Here is a 13,236-nt window from a genome sequence, read left to right on the forward strand (position 1 = left end):
GATATTTATTCGATATATAAACTTTTATATGGGTATTGTATTACTAAGCCACTTTGTGTTTTGTAATCAAAGCACAAGACATCCTGTTTTCACTTTAACAACCCGTGCAAAATAACTGTCACATATGCAGCTGCCTCAAGTTCCTAATTATTTTCCATGTCTGATTAACGTGCACATAAATTCATGCAGATAACAGATTTTCTTTTTCATTTTACTGATCTTTACAAAAATAACAATCTAACAATGTCATATATTTTAAAGGGCTTCCAGTGGATATCTATCTCTCTTGGTGATCAGAAGAGAAACAAATGAACAGTACTAAACTAAAGGTACAGTGAGGTGTAGTCGTGGTGTAAAGGACAGAGTGTGATTCCTGATTGGGAGGTGGGGGGAAACAAACAAACAAACAAACAAACAGGTAATTTCAACTTTAAACTTGTTATTTTTTTGTACTGTCTGGACATGGCTACTAATAACAGATGCACAGACAACATTCTTAAAGCTATGTGTGCAAATGCTAGGAGCTTAGGAGACAAAATTCCAGAGCTAATTGTGATAATGACAAGGGATAACCTGGATATTGTCGCAATTACTGAGTCATGGTGCAATGAGAATCATGACTGGGACATAGCTATACCAGGGTACAATTTATTTAGAAAGGATAGAATGGGAAGAATAGGAGGAGGGGTAGCAATGTATGTGAAAAAACGCATAAATGCTACTTTAATACAAAATGTTGAGGACAAAACTAAGGCCCTTTGTGTCACCACGGAAACTGGGGAGAAGGACATTATTCGCATTGGGGTGATCTATAGACCACCAGGCCATGGGCAGGATTAGGACAGGAACCTATTGTTGGACATCTCTAAAATGGCTTTAATGGGAGAAGTTATAATCATGGGAGACTTTAATTTACCTGATGTAAATTGGGAGGGGTCCTTTGCAAGTTCAGCTACAAGTGGCAAATTTCTAAATTCCTTACAGGGAGCATCTCTCAAGCAATTGGTGAGGGAGCCCACTCGCAAAGACTCAATATTAGATTTGATTCTTACAAATGGTGACAGGATATCAGACATATATGTGGGTGAGCACCTGGGATCCAGTGATCATCAAGCAGTATGGTTTAGTATAAAGACAGGATCCAACTCCTGTCACACAAAAACAAAGGTGTTGGATTTTAGAAATGCTGACTTTGCAAAAATGGGGAGATGTTTAAGTGATTCATTGGCGGACTGGAGGAACTTGGAAGGAGTGCAGGAGAGATGGGGAAAACTGAAAAGTGCAATAGTAAGGGCAACAGACCTTTGTATCAAAAGGGTTAGGAAAAGCACCAGGAAAAGGAAGCCAATGTGGTTCACAAAAGAAGTATCAACTAGTGTGAAAGCAAAAAAGATGGCTTTTCGGAAATACAAACAGACTCAAAATAATAATGACAAAGAGGTGTATCTTGACAGATGGAAGGATGCTAAGAAAGTGATCAGACGTGTAAAAGCAGAAGCTGAGGAGACAATGGCCCAGTCGGTAGATAAAGGGGGCAAAACTTTTTTTAAGTATATAAATGAAAGGAGAAAATCAAATGGAGGAATAATAAGACTTAAGACAGATAGTGAGAATTTGGTGGAGGGAGACAAGGCAATAGCAGATCACCTAAATAATTATTTTTGCTCAGTATTTACTACAGAAGAAGGGTAGGGGCCCCAGTTATGTTGCAAGGACATTCATAAAAATAAGGTAGATGAAAGTACATTTACAGAGGAGAAGGTCCTAACTGAACTTTCAAAACTAAAAGTGGTTAAATCAATGGGGCCAGATGGGATACACCCAAGGATACTCAAAGAGCTAAAAGATGTGCTGGTGGCACCATTAACAGAATTATTTAACCATTCACTAAATACAGGTGCCATTCCAGAGGACTGGAAAAGAGCAAATGTAGTTCCATTGTACATAAGTGGAAGCAAGGAAGAAGCAAGTAACTACAGACCAGTAAGCCTTACATCAGTAGTAGGGAAGTAATGAAAAACTACTAAAAGAAAGAGTTGTGGAATATCTTAAATCAAACAACTTACAGGATCCAAAACAGCATGGATTTACTGGTGGGAGATCATGCCAAACAAATTTTATTGACTTTTTTGACTCTGTGATGAAAATAATAGATCAAGGGGGAGCTGTAGATGTAGCATATCTAGACTTTAGTAAGGCATTTGATACTGTCCTACATCGCAGACTGCTAAATAAATTTGAAAGTGTGGGGGTAGATTATAGAATAGTTAAATGGATAATAACCTGGTTGCAGGATAGGAAACAGACAGTTGTAGTAAATGGAGTGCAATCTATGGAGGGAAATGTTACCAGTGGAGTACCCCAGGGATCTGTACTCGGACCAGTTCTCTTTAATATCTTTGTTGGTGACATTGCAAATGGTATTGAAGGGAAAGTATGCCTTTTTGCAGATGATACAAAGATATGCAACAGGGTAGACAAACCAGGAGGGGTAAAACAAATGATTGATGACCTAGCTAGGCTTGAAAAATGGTCAAGAACATGGCAACTACAGTTTAATGCTAAAAAATGCAAAATCATGCACTTGGGTCTCAAAAACCCAAAGGCTAAATATAGTATCAAGGGTACTATAATGGAAACTACTGAGGAGGAAAGGGATTTAGGAGTCACTATTTCAAGTGACTTAAAGGCAGGAAAGCAATGCAACAAAGCAATGAGAAAGGCAAGTCAGATGCTTGGTTGCATAGGGAGAGGAATCAGTAGCAGGAAAAGAGAAGTAATAATGCCACTGTATAGGTCATTGGTGCGGCCTCATCTGGAATACTGTGTCCAGTTCTGGAGACCATATCTCCAGAAGGATATAAATACATTAGAGAGTGTACAAAGAACGGCAACTAAAATGGTGCATGGCCTACATCACAAAACTTACCTGGAAAGGCTAAAAGATCTTAACATGTATAGTATGGAGGAGAGAAGGGAAAGGGGAGACATGATAGAAACTTTCAAATATACCAAAGGTTTTAACAAAGTTCAGGAAGGAAACATTTTTCAAAGGAAGAGAAGCATTAGAACTCGAGGACATACACTGAAACTGGAGGGAGGCAGGTTCAGGGGAAATTTAAGGAAAAATTATTTCACAGAAAGGGTAGTGGATAAGTGGAATAGCCTCCCATCAGAGGTGGTAGAGGCTAAGACTGTAGAGCAATTTAAACATGCTTGGGATAGGCATATGAATATCCTTACAAAGAATTAAGGTTCAAAAAGGGTTGCGATTACCTAAAGGATAAAAAAAATGGTCAGACTAGATGGGCCAAGTGGCTCTTATCTGCCGTCAAATTCTATGTTACAGTACGTGTGGCTGATTGAGTCACAAACTTGAACAAGTAAACACATACTATTACGAATAATAATCATATTTTTATGTCCTAAGAATGAAATAATGATGAAATTACTGTACTTTTACCATTTATCATTTTTGTGGGTTTTTTAACAGGCAAAGGGAAATCTGTTACAGCATATATTTGCATAGCATCATATTTGTTTTTGCATGAAAAATTCAATAAAAATTAGTGATGAGCGGGTTCGGATCCTCGGGATCCGAACCCGCCCGAACTTCACCTTTTTTTTCACGGGTCGGAGCAACTCGGATCCTCCCGCCTTGCTCGGTTAACCCGAGCGTGCCCGAACGTCATCATCCCGCGGTCGGATTCTCGCGAGATTCGTATTCTATATAAGGAGCCGCGCATCGCCACCATTTTTCACTCGTGCATTGGAGATGATCGTGAGAGGACGTGGCTGGCGTCCTCTCAGTTTCTATGTTCAGTGGGCTGCAAATTGTGCTGCAAATATCTGTGCTCAGTGTGCTGCAAATATCTGTGCTCAGTGAGCTGCAAGTTCAAATATCTACGTTCTCTGCCTGAAAAACGCTCCATATCTGACTGTGCTCAGTGTGCTGCAAATATCTGTGCTCAGTGTGCTAATTGCTTTATTGTGGGGACTGGGGACAAGCAGTATTATATAGTAGGAGGACAGTGCAGAGTTTTGCTGACCAGTGACCACCAGTATTATACGTTCTCTGCCTGAAAAACGCTCCATATCTGTGCTTCATTGTAGTATATAGTAGGAGGACAGTGCAGAATTTTGCTGACCACCAGTATAACTGTATATATAGCAGTACGGTACAGTAGTCCACCGCTCTACCTACCTCTGTGTCGTCAAGCATACTATCCATCCATACCTGTGGTGCATTTCAGTTTTGCACAGTTTGCTGACCACCAGTATATACTATATAGCAGTACGGTACAGAAGGCCACTGCTCTACCTACCTCTGTGTCGTCAAGTATACTATCCATCCATACCTGTGGTGCATTTCAGTTTTGCACAGTTTGCTGACCACCAGTATATACTATATAGCAGTACGGTACAGTAGTCCACTGCTCTACCTACCTCTGTGTCGTCAAGTATACTATCCATCCATACCTGTGGTGCATTTCAGTTTTGCACAGTTTGCTGTCCACCAGTATATAATATATAGCAGTACGGTACAGTAGGCCACTGCTCTACCTATCTCTGTGTCGTCAAGTATACTATCCATCCATACCTGTGGTGCATTTCAGTTTTGCACAGTTTGCTGACCACCAGTATATACTATATAGCAGTACGGTAAAGTAGGCAACTGCTCTACCTACCTCTGTGTCGTCAAGTATACTATCCATCCATACCTGTGGTGCATTTTAGTTTTGCACAGTTTTCTGTCCACCAGTATATAATATATAGCAGTACGGTACAGTACGCCACTGCTCTACCTACCTCTGTGTCGTCAAGTATACTATCCATCCATACCTGTGGTGCATTTCAGTTTTGCACAGTTTGCTGACCACCAGTATATACTATATAGCAGTACGGTACAGTAGGCCACTGCTCTACCTACCTCTGTGTCGTCAAGTATACTATCCATCCATACCTGTGGTGCATTTCAGTTTTGCACAGTTTGCTGACCACCAGTATATACTATATAGTAGTACGGTACAGTAGGCCACTGCTCTACCTACCTCTGTGTCGTCAAGTATACTATCCATCCATACCTGTGGTGCATTTCAGTTGTGCGCAGTATATATAGTAGTAGGCCATTGCTATTAATATATTACTGGCATATAATTCCACACATTAAAAAATGGAGAACTAAAATGTGGAGGGTAAAATAGGGAAAGATCAAGATCCACTTCCACCTCGTGCTGAAGCTGCTGCCACTAGTCATGGCCGAGACGATGAAATGCCATCAACGTCGTCTGCCAAGGCCGATGCCCAATGTCATAGTAGAGAGCATGTAAAATCAAAAAAAATAAAGCTTAGTAAAATGACCCAAACATCTAAATCAAAATCGTCTGAGGAGAAGCGTGAACTTGCCAATGTGCCATTTACGACACGGAGTGGCAAGGAACAGCTGAGGCCCTGGCCTATGTTCATGGCTAGTGATTCAGCTTCACCTGAGGATGGAAGCACTCATCCTCCTGCTAGAAAACTTAAAAGAGTTAAGATGGCAAAAGCACAGCAAAGAACTGTGCGTTCTTCTAAATCACAAATCCCCAAGGAAAGTCCAATTGTGTCGGTTGCGATGCCTGACCTTCCCAACACTGGACGGGAAGAGGTTGCGCCTTCCACCATTTGCACGCCCCCTGCAAGTGCTGGAAGTAGCACCCGCAGTCCAGTTCCTGATAGTCAAATTGAAGATGTCACTGTTGAAGTACACCAGGATGAGGATATGGGTGTTGCTGGCGCTGGGGAGGAAATTGACAAGGAGGATTCTGATGGTGAGGTGGTTTGTTTAAGTCAGGCACCCGGGGAGACACCTGTTGTCCGTGGGACGAATATGGCCATTGACATGCCTGGTCAAAATACAAAAAAAATCACCTCTTCGGTGTGGAATTATTTCAACAGAAATGCGGACAACTGGTGTCAAGCCGTGTGTTGCCTTTGTCAAGCTGTAATAAGTAGGAGTAAGGACGTTAACCACCTCGGAACATCCTCCCTTATACGTCACCTGGACCGCATTCATCAGAAGTCAGTGACAAGTTTAAAAACTTTGGATGACAGCGGAAGCAGTCCACTGACCACTAAATCCCTTCCTCTTGTAACCAAGCTCCTGCAAACCACACCACCAACTCCCTCAGTGTCAATTTCCTCCTTAGACAGGAAAGCCAATAGTCCTGCAGGCCATGTCACTGTCAAGTCTGACGAGTCCTCTCCTGCCTGGGATTCCTCCGATGCAGCTTGAGTGTAACGCCTACTGCTGCTGGCGCTGCTGTTGTTGCTGCTGGGAGTCGATCATCATCCCAGAGGGAAAGTCGGAAGACCACTTGTACTACTTCCAGTAAGCAACTGACTGTCCAACAGTCCTTTGCAAGGAAGATGAAATATCACAGCAGTCATCCTGCTGCAAAGCGGATAACTGAGGCCTTGGCAGCCTGGGTGGTGAGAAACGTGTTTCCGGTATCCACCGTTAATTCACAGGGAACTAGAGACTTGATTGAGGTACTGTGTCCCCGGTACCAAATACCATCTAGGTTCCATTTCTCTAGGCAGGCGATACCGAAAATGTACACAGACGTCAGAAAAAGACTCACCAGTGTCCTAAAAAATGCAGTTGTACCCAATGTCCACTTAACCACGGACATGTGGACAAGTGAAGCAGGGCAGATTCAGGACTATATGACTGTGACAGCCCACTGGGTAGATGTATTGCCTCCCGCAGCAAGAACAGCAGCGGCGGCACCAATAGCAGCATCTCGCAAACGCCAACTCGTTCCTAGGCAGGCTACGCTTTGTATCACCGTTTTCCATAAGAGGCACACTGCTGACAACCTCTTACAGAAACTGAGGAACATCATCGCAGAATGGCTTAGCCCAACTGGACTCTACTGGGGATTTATGACATCGGACAACGCCACCAATATTGTGCGTGCATTACATCTGGGCAAATTCCAGCATGTCCCATGTTTTGCACATACATTGAATTTGGTGGTGCAGAATTATTTAAAAAATGACAGGGACGTGCAAGAGATGCTGTCGGTGGCCGAAGAATTGTGGGCCACTTTCGGCATTCAGCCACAGCGTGCCGAAGACTGGAGCACCAGCAAACAGTCCTGAACCTGCCCTGCCATCATCTGAAGCAAGAGGTGGTAACGAGGTGGAATTCAACCCTCTATATGCTTCAGAGGATGGAGGAGCAGCAAAAGGCCATTCAAGCCTATACATCTGCCTACGATATAGGCAAAGGAGGGGAATGCACCTGACTCAAGCGCAGTGGAGAATGATTTCAACGTTGTGCAAGGTTCTGCAACCCATTGAACTTGCCACACGTGAAGTCAGTTCAGACACTGCCAGCCTGAGTCAGGTCATTCCCCTCATCAGGCTTTTGCAGAAGAAGCTGGAGACATTGAAGGAGGAGCTAAAACAGAGCGATTCCGCTAGGCATGTGGGACTTGTGGATGGAGCCCTTAATTCACTTAATCAGGATTCACGGGTGGTCAATCTGTTAAAATCAGAGCACTACATTTTGGCCACCGTGCTGGATCCTAGATTTAAAACCTACGTTGTCTCTCTCTTTCCGGCAGACACAAGTCTGCATAGGTTCAAAGACCTGCTGGTGAGAAAATTGTCAAGTCAAGCGGAACGTGACCCGTCAACAGCTCCTCCTTCACATTCTCCCGCAACTGGGGCTGCGAGGAAAAGGCTAAGAATTCCGAGCCCACCCGCTGTCGGTGATGCAGGGCAGTCTGGAGCGAGTGCTGACATCTGGTCCGGACTGAAGGACCTGCCAATGATTACTGACATGTCGTCTACTGTCACTGCATATGATTCTGTCACCATTGAAAGAATGGTGGAGGATTATATGAGTGACCGCATCCAAGTAGGCACGTCAGGCAGTCCGTACGTATACTGGCAGGAAAAAGAGGCAATTTGGAGGCCCTTGCACAAACTGGCTTTATTTTACCTAAGTTGCCCCCCCTCCAGTGTGTACTCCGAAAGAGTGTTTAGTGCAGCCGCTCACCTTGTCAGCAATCGGCGTACGAGGTTACTTCCAGAAAATGTGGAGAAGATGATGTTCATCAAAATGAATTATAATCAATTCCTCCGTGGAGACATTCACCAGCAATTGCCTCCAGAAAGTACACAGGGACCTGAGATGGTGGATTCCAGTGGGGACGAATTAGTAATCTGTGAGGAGGGGGATGTACACAGTGAAAGGGGTGAGGAATCGGATGATGAGGAGGAGGTGGACATCTTGTCTCTGTAGAGCCAGTTTGTGCAAGGAGAGATTGATTGCTTCTTTTTTGGTGGGGGCCCAAACCAACCAGTCATTTCAGTCACAGTCATGTGGCAGACCCTGTCGCTAAAATGATGGGTTCGTTAAAGTTTGCATGTCCTGTTTATACAACATAAGGGTGGGTGGGAGGGCCCAAGGACAATTCCATCTTGCACCTCTTTTTTCTTTCATTTTTCTTTGCATCATGTGCTGTTTGGGGACTATTTTTTTGAAGTGCCATCCTGCCTGACACTGCAGTGCCACTCCTAGATGGGCCAGGTGTTTGTGTCGGCCACTTGGGTCGCTTAGCTTAGTCACACAGCTACCTCATTGCGCCTCTTTTTTTCTTTGCGTCATGTGCTGTTTGGGGACTATTTTTTTTGAAGTGCCATACTGTCTGACACTGCAGTGCCACTCCTAGATGGGCCAGGTGTTTGTGTCGGCCACTTGTGTCGCTTAGCTTAGCCATCCAGCGACCTTGGTGCACCTCTTTTTTTCTTTGCATCATGTGCTGTTTGGGGACTATTTTTTAAATCTGACATCCTGTCTGACACTGCAGTGCCACTCCTAGATGGGCCAGGTGTTTGTGTCGGCCACTTGGGTCGCTTAGCTTAGTCACACAGCTACCTCATTGCGCCTCTTTTTTTCTTTGCCTCATGTTCTGTTTGGGGACTATTTTTTTGAAGTGCCATCCTGCTTGACACTGCAGTGCCACTCCTAGATGGGCCAGGTGTTTGTGTCGGCCACTTGTGTCGCTTAGCTTAGCCATCCAGCGACCTTGGTGCACCTCTTTTTTTCTTTGCATCATGTGCTGTTTCGGGACTATTTTTTAAATCTGCCATCCTGTCTGACACTGCAGTGCCACTCCTAGATGTGCCAGGTGTTTGTGTCGGCCACTTGGGTTGCTTAGCTTAGTCATCCAGCGACCTCTCTGCAAATTTTAGTACTAAAAATAATATTGTGAGGTGTTCAGAATTGACTGAAAATGAGTGGAAATTATGGTTATTGAGGTTAATAATACTATGGGATCAAAATGACCCCCAAATTCTATGATTTAAGCTGTTTTTGAGGGTTTTTTGTAAAAAAAAACACCCGAATCCAAAACACACCCGAATCCGACAAAAAATTTTCAGGGAGGTTTGTCCAAAACGCGTCCGAATCCAAAACACGGCCTCGGACCCGAATCCAAAACCAAAACACAAAACCCGAAAAATTTCCGGTGCACATCACTAATAAAAATTAATCAACCATTGCTCGAAATTGAGCAAAAGAAAGTGTGTGCCTCCCACTTATTTTTTTTTTTACTTTGATAAAAAAAATCACGACTTTGACACTTTATTCCTCAACGACCTGTCCACTTATCAAAATTCTTCGACCTTATTGCATATCTACATCACAAACCCTATCGAATGACACCTCAATCATCAAAATAGGTGTTTTAATTTCGGAGTAGTTGCTCTCACAATAAAATTGCTTAGCTGATTACATACAGTATATATAAAAACTCAATTTTAAAATAGCAAAATAACTTTTAAGTATACATCATTTCCTTAACTATAATCTTAAAAATCATTATCTAAGTTTCCTAATCTCCTACAGTATAAACAAGTATGGCTGCTAGACACAGATTCTGAGCATAGCATGTGATAGAAAAGGGGGGAGAATGAGAGGGAGGATGTCACAGCGAAAACAGAATTCAGAGGGTTGACCTATTTGCGAATTGCCTGGAGATGCAGCTCCTGCATCCCTTTTGTTAATCTGTCCCTGACAACATAGTGACTGTCTATGTATAGGTATCACTTTCAAGATGAAAACAAACATTTACAATTATTATAGGAGAGGAGAGGTCAAATCTCCACATCTGCAACGCACTGTTTTTCAAAGTTTATTTTTTCTAAAAAACAGAAGTGGATTATCACATGCCTGACTGCCAAGCCCTTTGAATGTACCCGGTGCTGTCATTATATGGCAATACATATCTCTTCCAGGCTGTTAGGACATGTTTCAAGCAATACCAATACAGGAATCTGTTTCCCTCCCTTGGAGTCAGCGCCCCTGGGATTGGGCACAGCTACTTTGCCTGAGATCAGCTGACTGCTGTTCTACCAATTCCTGACCTAATTCCCTGCATGTGACTCCAGTGACCTATCAGCAGCTGTGGTGTCCTATATAGTCTTTCCCTGACCACTACTCATCGCCAGTACAACTTCTGCTGTAACATGCTTTCTAGTTCCAGTCTGTAGTTTTCAGAGTTTGACTCCACAGTTCAGTGTGCTCCATCAGCTGCTGTGATTCTCTAAGTGCTAGCAATTACTGTTGAGCGCTATACACAGTTTCTTGTGTGTTCCTTAAATACTCCCGGTGTTAGTCTCTACTAATTAGCACTCTCTCAGTTTCCAGTGCCTTCCTGTTGTGCTGCTAATATTACTGAATGTCCAGTCTGCTGTTAACTCCTGTGATACATATTTGTTAAATTAGTGTGTCTCCACACTGGTAGACAATAAATACTAGGCGCACTCATTAGAAGAAGGGTATATGTATATTAGAAGTTTAGATCTTAATGTTTATTAATATCATTAAAATAAGGCTCTCCTGAAGATAAAAAAAATGTGTAAATGCCTCACGATACTGTAAAAAATTACGTAATTAACATTTTTATTTCCAAATTAGGTAATAGTTAGCGGAAAGTGCAGTCAAAATTGATCCTGAATTGGATTAGAACAACAGCGCACCCTAATAGACGGTTCTCAAAATCATGTACAGTATAAAGGTATATTGGACAGCTTGAAATCTGAAATTCTAGTATAGTTTTAGCATATAGTGTATTTACGATGATAGAACAATTTTCTGATTCCTGGGTAAAGCTGAGAGTGTAACTAAAAATGTATTTTTTGTTGCAATTAGTGCAATCATAGAGTGGTACAGAGTAGATAGGTGAAAAGAATAGTAATGATTCTGCTTTCAACGTTAGATTGGAGTAATTCCATTTACTGTGATTAGGCTACACCCCCAAAATGTAACATGGCCCGGCACTTCTCTCTTTGGTCATGGAAACACCCAAATGTACTGAAGTTGGCTGAAATATTAATAATATTTCCATAATAGTTAAAAGAAAACAGTGAGTTAAAATATGTTTTCAGTATCCGAAAAATTGACTGCCAAAAAGGAACTTCACTGTAGTCTGTATAGAAATAATCCTTATTCTGAAAATGAGAGAGAATTTCATAAGGAGGAGAAACGACATAGGTTCTGGAGCTTTACCTTCAGTGGATGAACTGTTAATGCATATCGAGGGGGTTATGTTATAGGTTGCGATTTTACTGAGCTAGTGGGATGCTAAATTAAAGTAGCAGTTGTAAGCGTGATTCAGCATTGTAACTGATTGACATTTTAATTTGAACAGCAATCTATCTGAAATCCTGCCGGATCTGTAAAAACGAAACATATTACATAACCCTTCAAGTATGAATCGGCAGTCTCCTCTTTATGTCAAATCTTTCACTGATGGTTTATGAAACAGTATGTGGATTGGTATCATCACATATAAAATAAAGATAGGCTTTAAACATCATGCTTTAGTTTCAAGCGATACATATCCATCAAAATAAAAAAAAATGTGCTAATACAAATTAAATTAATGCTTAACTGGTGTGAAGTGAGTTTTCCTACCATAGGGCAAAAATCAGTTTGTCAAAAAAATAAGGCTGTGGTGTCACATTTCTGCTTTGTTATGCAGTCCTGCTGAAACGATGCGTTCGATTCCAGCCAATGCCCTAACTGTGTGGGGTTTGTATGTAGTCCCTACATTCGCATTGGCTTCCTGCAGGTGCTCCATCTTCATCCCACAATACAAAAACTTACTAGTAAATTAATTGGATTCTGACAAAAGAAAATTAACCCTAATGTATATGTGTGGTAGGAAATATGCACTAGTAGAAAAAAACTGATTGGACACTGACAGCAAATAGATCGACAAGATTTTATTGACATCAGTACTTTGTAGGTCCACCACGTGCAGCGATTACTGCAGACTCCCTTCTTGGCAAACTGTCCCCAACTTCCTGGACAACAGCAGGCGGTATGTTTTGCCATTCTACCTTAAGTACAGTACAGTACAGTGACCGTCTATGACAATGAACACACCCGTCATTCCAATTCCTCCCGGAGCTTCTCAATGGGGTTAAGATCTGGACTCTGAACTTGGCAGTCCATCCGGGTTACCAAATTTCCTGTATACCAGTCCAGCGTCACCCTGGAAACATTGCGCAGCCTACTGTGATACCTTTTCAAACATGGCTAAATCCTTCCTGCACAGATGTGAATGACCAAATATTCTCTGTAAAGCACAGCATCATATGTGTATGCTATATAACTTTTCAGACAGCATTTTTCCTGTCAGCAGATAAACTGCTCTGATACAGCCTTCCGTTGCTGTTTTTTCTGCTAGTCGAAAAGCTCTGGTGTGTGACCACACTAATTTATAAACACATTTTTTAACTTTACATATGCCACTCTTTTTATTTTGAAACTATTGTGTGTGGAATAACTTGCACGTACAGTATGGCCAAAGTAGGCACAAAACGGATTGAGTAGGCGACGTAGGCCATACTTTTCTAAATGACCAATTCTACTTTATGTTTATTACTATCATGATTTATCTTCTTTAAAAAATAGGTTTCCAGGCGTATAATTTGCACATACTATGCGGCAGATGCCGGTTCTCACCGATGGTGATAATGATGCTGACTCATAACGAACAGGCATACATATAGAGGCAATCCTGTTTAGGCTGTGTACGCATCAGATGATATGTTGTCTGATCCTGCAGATCAGAGCGACATATCACACACAGTCTAATGTGTACCTGTGATTATGCGCTCCTGCTCACCAACATCGGCATGTTCCTGGAAGCCACTGAACTATATATCATT

The 13,236-nt window shown here is 42.2% G+C and overlaps 1 protein-coding gene across 2 annotated transcripts in view; it reads left to right on the plus strand.

The window, feature by feature from the left end:
* Nucleotides 1-13,236, plus strand: part of P2RY8 (P2Y receptor family member 8) — a 134,022-nt gene that overhangs the window by 33,683 nt on the left and 87,103 nt on the right. Inside the window, exon 2 of one of the 2 annotated variants that reach the window (XM_063955688.1) lies at nt 262-418. The gene's annotated coding sequence lies outside the window, so the exon portion shown is untranslated. The remainder of the gene's footprint in view (nt 1-261; nt 419-13,236) is intronic. The other variant, XM_063955689.1, reaches the window with a different exon arrangement.

This window comes from Pseudophryne corroboree, chromosome 2 (genome assembly GCF_028390025.1).
Source record: "Pseudophryne corroboree isolate aPseCor3 chromosome 2, aPseCor3.hap2, whole genome shotgun sequence".
Lineage (NCBI taxonomy): Eukaryota > Metazoa > Chordata > Amphibia > Anura > Myobatrachidae > Pseudophryne > Pseudophryne corroboree.